This window comes from Alligator mississippiensis, chromosome 8, assembly GCF_030867095.1.
Source record: "Alligator mississippiensis isolate rAllMis1 chromosome 8, rAllMis1, whole genome shotgun sequence".
Taxonomy (NCBI): Eukaryota; Metazoa; Chordata; order Crocodylia; family Alligatoridae; genus Alligator; species Alligator mississippiensis.
This window is the reverse complement of record NC_081831.1, coordinates 17719863-17727882: the sequence shown is the minus strand read 5'-3', so window position 1 is coordinate 17727882 and position 8020 is coordinate 17719863. Positions and strand designations below refer to the sequence as shown.

General features: G+C 44.9%; 2 non-coding genes across 2 annotated transcripts; both read left to right on the top strand.

The window, feature by feature from the left end:
• The first annotated feature begins 841 nt into the window (after positions 1–841).
• TRNAQ-CUG (transfer RNA glutamine (anticodon CUG)) lies at positions 842–913 on the top strand. Its single transcript has one exon. It is a non-coding gene; the product is annotated as a tRNA-Gln (tRNA).
• A 199-nt stretch (positions 914–1112) lies between these two features.
• On the top strand, positions 1113–1184 carry TRNAQ-CUG (transfer RNA glutamine (anticodon CUG)). The gene has a single exon. It is a non-coding gene; the product is annotated as a tRNA-Gln (tRNA).
• The last annotated feature ends 6836 nt before the right edge of the window (positions 1185–8020 follow it).

Here is an 8020-nt window from a genome sequence, read left to right as displayed (position 1 = left end):
ACCTGAACCTGAAAGCTGTAGATCCCATCCAGAAACTTCTATCTTTTCACAAAGCTGTGGTAATATAAGGCAATTTATCCTCATTTTCAAATCTGAACTTGTTGATACAGACTCAAAGGTGTTTTGTGCTGACATGGTACACTGCAGTCTATACAAGCTTGCAAAAAGTGCCAGTAATTTACTTCACTTCTCTTTCTTATTTACTCATCCATTCGTTCACCCCTATGCAGGTTCCAACTCAAGGCCTATGCATCACTTAAGACCTGCTGAAATTCATAAAGTTTAAATTAAATTTAAATAGTGCACAGATATTACCTTCTCTTTCTCTGCGGGGTGAGTTTCAGCATGAGTTCAGTCAGCACGGATAAAAAAGAATGGATAAAACAGTTGGAATAAAATCAAAACTGAATTTCTGCCAAATCCTTAAACTGACCCAAAGAACACTTGTTTTTGAGATAAGTTCAAGTTACATTTTCCCCTAGTTATTTTCCATGTTGGCATTTGACTTAAAAGAGAGTTGCATACCTCCCCCTCTTCCCTAGGGAGTTCTCTGCCACGATGTCTGTAATCCCTACTGGTTCTTTAAAAGCAGGCAATCTGGAGCTCCCAGAAACCAACCTGTGACTATAAATGAAAGTCACATGACTTGCAGGCTAGACATCAGGTAATCGGTGAAAGTCATAGGACCTGCAGTCTACCCTTTTACTGTGTGACTTAAGAGGATAGTCTAGTCATGAACAGACCAGGCTAATGCATGAGAGAGATAGCGAGACAGAGAGACTATTGCCTCCAAACCCCTGTTCTTCTCTATAACAAAACACCCTGAGAGAGTTATGTAAGGGGCTCCATGGTGTAATGGTTAGCACTCTGGACTCTGAATCCAGCAATCTGAGTTCAACTCTCGGTGGAACCTAAGCTTTTAGTGCAGAGTGGTGCAATGGAAGCATGCTGGGTCCATAACCCAGAGGTCAATGGATTGAAGCTATCCACTGCTAGTCTTCCATTTAGTCGTTCCCACATGGTCTAGCAGTTCGGATTCGTGGTTTTCACCCAGGTGGCAGGGGTTTGACTCCCAGTATGAGAATGTCTTTCCTTTATAGAGCTGTACAAGGGGTTCCATGGTGTAATGGTTAGTACGCTGGACTCTGAATCCAGTGATCTGAGTTCAAATCTCAGTGGAACCTAAAAAGCTTTTCATCAGTGACTCAGATCTGTGTGTGAGGTGTACTCTGCCCAAGTTTGTGGATGATACTAAATTGTGGGCTGAAGTGTGCCCTCTGGAGGGTAGGGAATGATTGCAGGCAGACCTAGACAGGTTAGAAAAGTAGGCAGTACACAATAGGATGCAGTACATCAAGAACAAATGCAGGGTGCTGCACCTAGGGTGCAATAATATCCAGCACACCTACTGGTTGGGAAATGACCCTCTCAGCGGCACAGAAGCAGAAAGGGATCTTGGAGTCATAGTAGACTCCAAGCAGATGCATGACAAATAGATCCAAGGAGGTGATACTTCCCCAGTGTGCAGCATTGGTCAGACCACAGTTGGAGTACTGCATTCAGTTTTGGGCACCGTACCTCAAGAAGGATGTTGATAGACTCAAGAGACTATAGAGGGGGGGCCACTCATATGCTTAGAGGCTTACAGGACAAGGCCTATGAGGAGAGACCAAGGGACCTGGACCTCTTCAGCCTCCACAAGAGAAGGCTGAGGGGTGATCTTGTGGCCACGTACAAATTCATTAGGGTGCGCAGCAAGGGATCGGAGATGCTCTGTTCACCAGGGTGCCTCTTGGGGTAACAAGGAACAATGGTCTCAAACTGACAAAAAGCAGATTTAGGCTGGATATCAGGAAAAACTTCTTCATGGTAAGGGTGGCCAAAATTTGGAATGGACTTCCAAGGGAGGTGGTGCTCTCCCCTACCTTGGGGGTCTTTAAGAGAAGGCTGGACAGGCATCTGGCTGGGGTCAGCTGACCCCAGCACTCTTTGCTGCCTAGGCAGGGGGTTGGACTCGATGATCTGTTGAGGCCCCTTCTGACCCTAGCATCTATGAATCTATGAACCCCCTTCTTAGAGCTATAAGGCATGCAAAAAAGTCCTTTAGCTCTGACAAGCTTAATTGTACAGTTTCCTTTATGAGACAGAAACAGATTTCTGTAATGATCACACGATACATGTACTGACCAAAATAGTAACTTGGTCAAAACTTGGTCCCAGTCATGAGCTCCATGCATCCATCCATTCACTGGATGGCCAACTCTGATGATAGGTTAAGTCTGCTCCACCAATTTGACACCAACTGGCAGCTGGAGCAGAAGGAAAAGAAAAGGAATGGACATATTAATCTTGCAACCATACATATATCTATGGGAAGGAATGAGAGAGCCAGGACCAGAATTGCTGCTTGCCCCAAACAAAATGTTTTCCACTGTTTCCTGGAAGAAAGCATCTGCCTGGTGAAAAATCCTTCAGCAGTATTGTGTGTGTGAAGCAAATAAGAACACTGTGAGGCTGGAGCATAGGGAGCTAGTCTAACACATGACGGAAATCTAGTGGGGGCTTCCAACTGACTAATAGCATAACAATGGGTGGGTGAGCAGGGCATGAGCCCTGGGCACTGCCTAAGGAACAGTTGCCAGAATGGACCTAGGGAGGGACCTTACTGTCCTGTTCTCCTCCTCCCTGCACGCTTCATCCTGCACTTTCACTGCAGTGACTCCAGCTCTGGCCATGGGGAGGGGAGAGCACAGTGCCCAGTGTGGTACCCGTGCTGGTGCCAGTGCATGGTACAAGAGTGGTGACCAGAGGTTTGCTCCTGCAGGGGGGAAATGTCACCTCCTTTTTTTGCTATGAAGTTAATTGTTTAAATGGATGCTGAACACACATTGGCAGCAAAAAAGGAGATGAGGAAGAGATGTGCTATCAGCTTCAATTTACAGAGGGACAATTGAGACACAGAGGGCGTGCCTACATGAGATGCCTTAATGCGCAGTGGACTGTTCTACTGTGCATTAGTGCATCACAGCAAAAACTGGGCTAATACCCTAATGCGCAATACAATTAGTCTACTGCGCATTAAGCTTCACAAAAAAGTTTGCCTTTGCTACTGTGCATTAGTACAGCTACTGCACCTTTATATAGTACCTCATATTAGAGATAATAAACTTAATGCACAATATCAAAAGCACATTAATGAACATGTAGACGTGCCCAGAGAAACTAAGGACCAGATGCAAAAGGATATTTAGATATCTAACATGTATTCAGAAACCTGAAGTTCCCTGAGTATTTTGCTTAAGGTCCTACAGGGCAGAACAGAGGTTGAAACCAGATTTCTGAAGTTTCACACTAGTACCCTAAGCAGCAGATCATCTTTCCTTACTAATGCAAATGCACAAATCAGTTCGTCTTTGTGAAACACACGCATGCGTGTTCCAGGCCTGCATAACCAGAACTGGTTACCAGAACTGATGTAGAGGTGGACTTCGCAAGGACAGGAAGGGAAGGAAACCTCCTCCCTGGCTGCTGCCCAGTGATTCCAGTGTTCTCCAACTCATAGCTTTGTCCTGCAAGGTGAAATTCCATATAGGATCTTTTGCTTCCACCCAAAGCACCCCAACCATGGAGAGGCAGGTTTCAGGGTACACAACAACCCAAATCCTGCCCATTCCCATTCCTCCATCAGCATGTTAGAATGGAGCCCCCTTTCTCTGCACTGTCTGGGACTCTATAATCCAGAGGAGCAGGCCAGAGAGCAGCCCAGTAACACAATAGCCATGATAACAAAGGAGCTCTTGGTGCCACTAGTTCAGAGAATTTGAAGATAATGATGTCAGCTCATGGAACAAAATGCAAACAGACCCTGAACATCTTGACACCCAAGAGAAAGTGCATGTGGGGGTTGGGAGAGTTCTCTGGCATGCCTCGAAGAGGAAAAGCTGTGCTATCTAATGAGATGTGTCAGCTCGTGTAGATGGGGAACAAATGAAAAACAGCTGCTTTTCACCAGCTTTTCTCCCATTTTAAAAAAACCCAGAAAAGATGGGGAAGATTCACTGATGAGCTGTTATCTGAATTTACTGCCAGCATCTGACCCACAGTGGGGTCTTTTTCTCCTTGGATTTATGATCCGGTTTCCCATCATGTCATGACATCACCCAGAATGATGAATTTCATGACCATGCACACACATCTCATTGGAAGGAGGGTGGACTCCCAAATCTTCCCATCATCTGTGCAGCCTGCACCCCAGCAGCAGTCCCCAGACACCCACATTTCTGAGAAACTGCACAGCACATCTGTGATTGACATAATCAGAGGAAACCACCCACCTCCAGGCTTCGCTGCATTCAGGGCAGTTTGAGAGGGATTTGTATACACCTCTAATTAAAGGCAACATATGCCCCTGTGTCCTTATGCCCCACCCCAATTCTGCACTTTTCCTCCAAGAAAGTGAGACAGCTTTGTGTTCATAAGCATGATTTATTTTGCTTTCTTTTGGCTGTAAAATATATTAAATCCTTTAGAGACTGGGTGGGAATCAGAATTGCCTTCTCTATCACTAGAGCTAAGCTCTGTTTCAAAAGTCAGTGGCCTGACTGGCTGGCAAATTCCCCAGTTAAGCTAGAAGCCTGGGCCCTTTTGGCAGATCAGTCAGAGTCCAGTCAATCGGTCAGAAGCTTAACTATAGCTCAGTAAAGATTTTTGTGATTTCCTGACCTGAGAGAGGGACATTGAACAAAAATGATGGTAACCATTTTATTTTTTATAAGACTGTCTTTGGGCCCATTTGTTTTTTTTGACTGGATGTCTTAATGTAGGTATTACTGGGCATGTTTACATATTCATTAATTAACTGTAATGACAGTGAGATTATCTCTTTATTTTTTTTAAAGTGTCGGGGTCCACAGACGTATTAGTTCTAGTGGCTAGAGCTGGGAGCGTTACCAGAGTAGTCAAGGGGCAAGCCAAAGTCAATGGGGGTTTACACACCAAGTCAGAGAGGTTGCCAGGAATTAAGCCAAAGTCAAACTGGGGTCCCTAAGTTTAGGGACTGAGTACATGGGCAGGAATACAGGAACAGGCACCAGGGAAGTCACGTGGGTGAGAACTATTTACAGACTCAAGCCAGTCTGTCATGCAGCCAGAGCCAGGTGCTACAAGTGCTCCTTAAAAGCAGCCCTAAAACTGGTCAGCAGGCTGAGGCTCATCTGGCCCTGCTTACCTAAGTTGAGTGCTGCTGATCTACTTGCCCAGCTGCAGTGCAGAGGCCTTACAAGAGACTCCCTTAGGATCTTTAGCTGGCACTTGCATTGCTCACTGAGTGCCTAGAATGCAATTCATGACCCTAACCTCATATCTCAGAGGACCTCACCCCTAAGCCTGCACTGCAGTCATCACTGGAATTTCTGGAATCCATCAACATCAGAAGTTCAAAATCTGGTACTGGTTTTACACCCCTAGTCTTCTGGCCCAGAATTAAACAGCCTAGCAGGTTCAGAGATGCATAATGAACCAAATTCATCCATCCTAAATGTCACTGAAGCCAATAGAGTTACACTGGGATGAATGTGAGCCAATGGCTTTAGCAGTCCAGGGGAAATGCTTGTTACATTACAGTTAATCCCTATATAAATATATGCAAGGCAGCTGGAAGACTGTCAAGATTAAGGAGTCCTGTTCTCAAGGGTTTTCAAAATGCAGAGCACTGGAAAACATTCTCTTTAGCTGCAGATATGAGTATAAGCTGAAGTATTCCCTACTCAGTCTATGATATATGAACCATGTCTATTAAGAGGTCAGACAACAAAGAAAACCAGAAGCCAGGAGGAAAGAGTTTTCTAGGAATCTGGTTGCCATGGAGCAAGAGCAAGCCTTCTCAGCCTCTTCAAAATAGTGGCACCTTTTTCTATATCAAGACCACGTTAGGAATCCCTTCCCATTAAGCCAATATCTAGTTAGCCCACCCAGCCCACTAGTAATAAGAAAGAAGCAGGGTGGCTAATAGTCCTCTGACTCCCCCTCACAGACCTCAGGTTAAGAACCCCAATCATAGAGACCTCACTAGTTGTTCAATCCACTCTTCACCCAGCCTACAATTCCCACTTCACCCCTACTCCAACTTCATGGAGAGCAGACAGACGGTTTCAGACACACCTAAAACCAGGACAATGGCTTAAATGAGTTGCAGGAATGCTGATGAATTCGGGAGGCAAAAAAGGGTGCTGCTATCATCTGGTCTGTTCTACTGGTTAGGATGAATCTTTCTTTGACTCAGGGTCAAGAAAGATGCTACCTTCTGGAGTGCTGGTTTTGTGGAGCATATGATGTTGCTTCAGTGTAAGGCAAGCTTTATACCCATGGTTCTCAACTGGGATGCTGCAAGATACCCTGGGATGCAAGATACCCCTGGGATTTTATGACCCACATGCCTCTGTTTCTAGGAGGAGTATTGGGGAGGGGGGCAGACTGGGAAGGGCTATGGTCTAAGCCTGCTCTCCTGTCCTGCTTTAGGGTTATCAGAGTGCCCTAATACAGGAGGGGCGTGTGCATATGCCACTTCTCTTCCCAAGCTGGCTGTGAAGTACACACATGGGGCAGTTTTACCTGGAGGCAGCAGCACCCAGTTGAAAAGCACTGAGGTAAGCGGAGGCAACACCAACAGTTGTTCACAACCAGGCTGTCACCTCATTGCAAAGAGTGGTGGGGTCCCCTGACTGAAAAGTTTGAGGACCACTGCTCTGTGCTGTCACAGTTGACGGAGAGCTTTACCAAACCTTCACAGGCCATCCTAGTGTAGTCATCACTGTACAGAAAATCCAATTTGCTTTGGAACTCTTCCAATGCACTGTCCTGTCTTCATGGTCTCTTGACAAATCATTTTCAGCACATGTGGCAGTTCATGACCCCATATTTTAATAGAGACCATCAGATTTTAGCAGGAGAATCCATCTATTTCAAGGAATTCTTAACTAGTCTTTGACCCAATACTGCAACCTTATATATTGGCATTGCTGCACAAAGACCTCATTTTCTCTTAACATTTGGCTCATTTCCATACTACTCCCAGGTCAAGTTCAATGGTAACCACTGTAGTGAATACATGCATTGAGTTACTCCAGAAAAAGTAAATAGCATCAATGCAAAAAAATGTAAATGTACATTTCTTTGCAGAATCTCCTGCTGCCAAGCACACAACCAGTTTATGTAGGCTCAGGAAAAATTCCCATTTGAATAATTATTGTTTTCTTATAAATTAGCTCCACAGAACAGTGCCACATGCCATAAAACAATCTTACATTACATGGACTTAAGCGGCAGAACTGGTATAATAAATCCTATGTCGAGTCACCAAATTCCTTGCATTCTTTGACTTCCCATTCTGTGTCAAATGTCAGATATCTTGCTGGGGTAACACAAGCTGCAGCCAGAGCTGGGGTTTGTGTGGGTTTTAATTGTTAAAGCAACATTCTCACAGAGAATGACAAAGTTCATAACCCTCATCAATGTCTGTCTTGTCCGCTGGATAAGCCAAAGTCATTTTCATTCTTCTCATCTCTACTGTCCATTTGGGGGTTTAAGCTCCCAGCGGTCTAGTAGATGGTCTTGAAACCATATAGCATCCAGTACTCTCAGTCCCTGATTCTAGCCAGGACTCTGGGTGTTACTGTAATGCAAACAAAAATTAGAATACTAATATGTTTAAGCCTGTTGGCTCAGAAATTTGGGCTGTGATTAACCATATCAAAATGGCAGGCCTACAGCACTCTTCCTTTGTACCAGTGCAGAGCAATGGGGAACTGTATGACTCCTACATTATACAGAGCCAAGACAAAGCCTAGGAATAACTTGGCTATCTTATTTTAGGAGGTGAATATAGGCTGTACGTGATACCTAGGCTATGCACCCTCCACTCTTCATAAAGCTAAATTCCACCTTATGAGCTATGTAAGTCAATCGTGCCTACAATGTGGTTGGCGTGTTCCTTGCCATCTTACGATCTGCCTGGTATATTCCA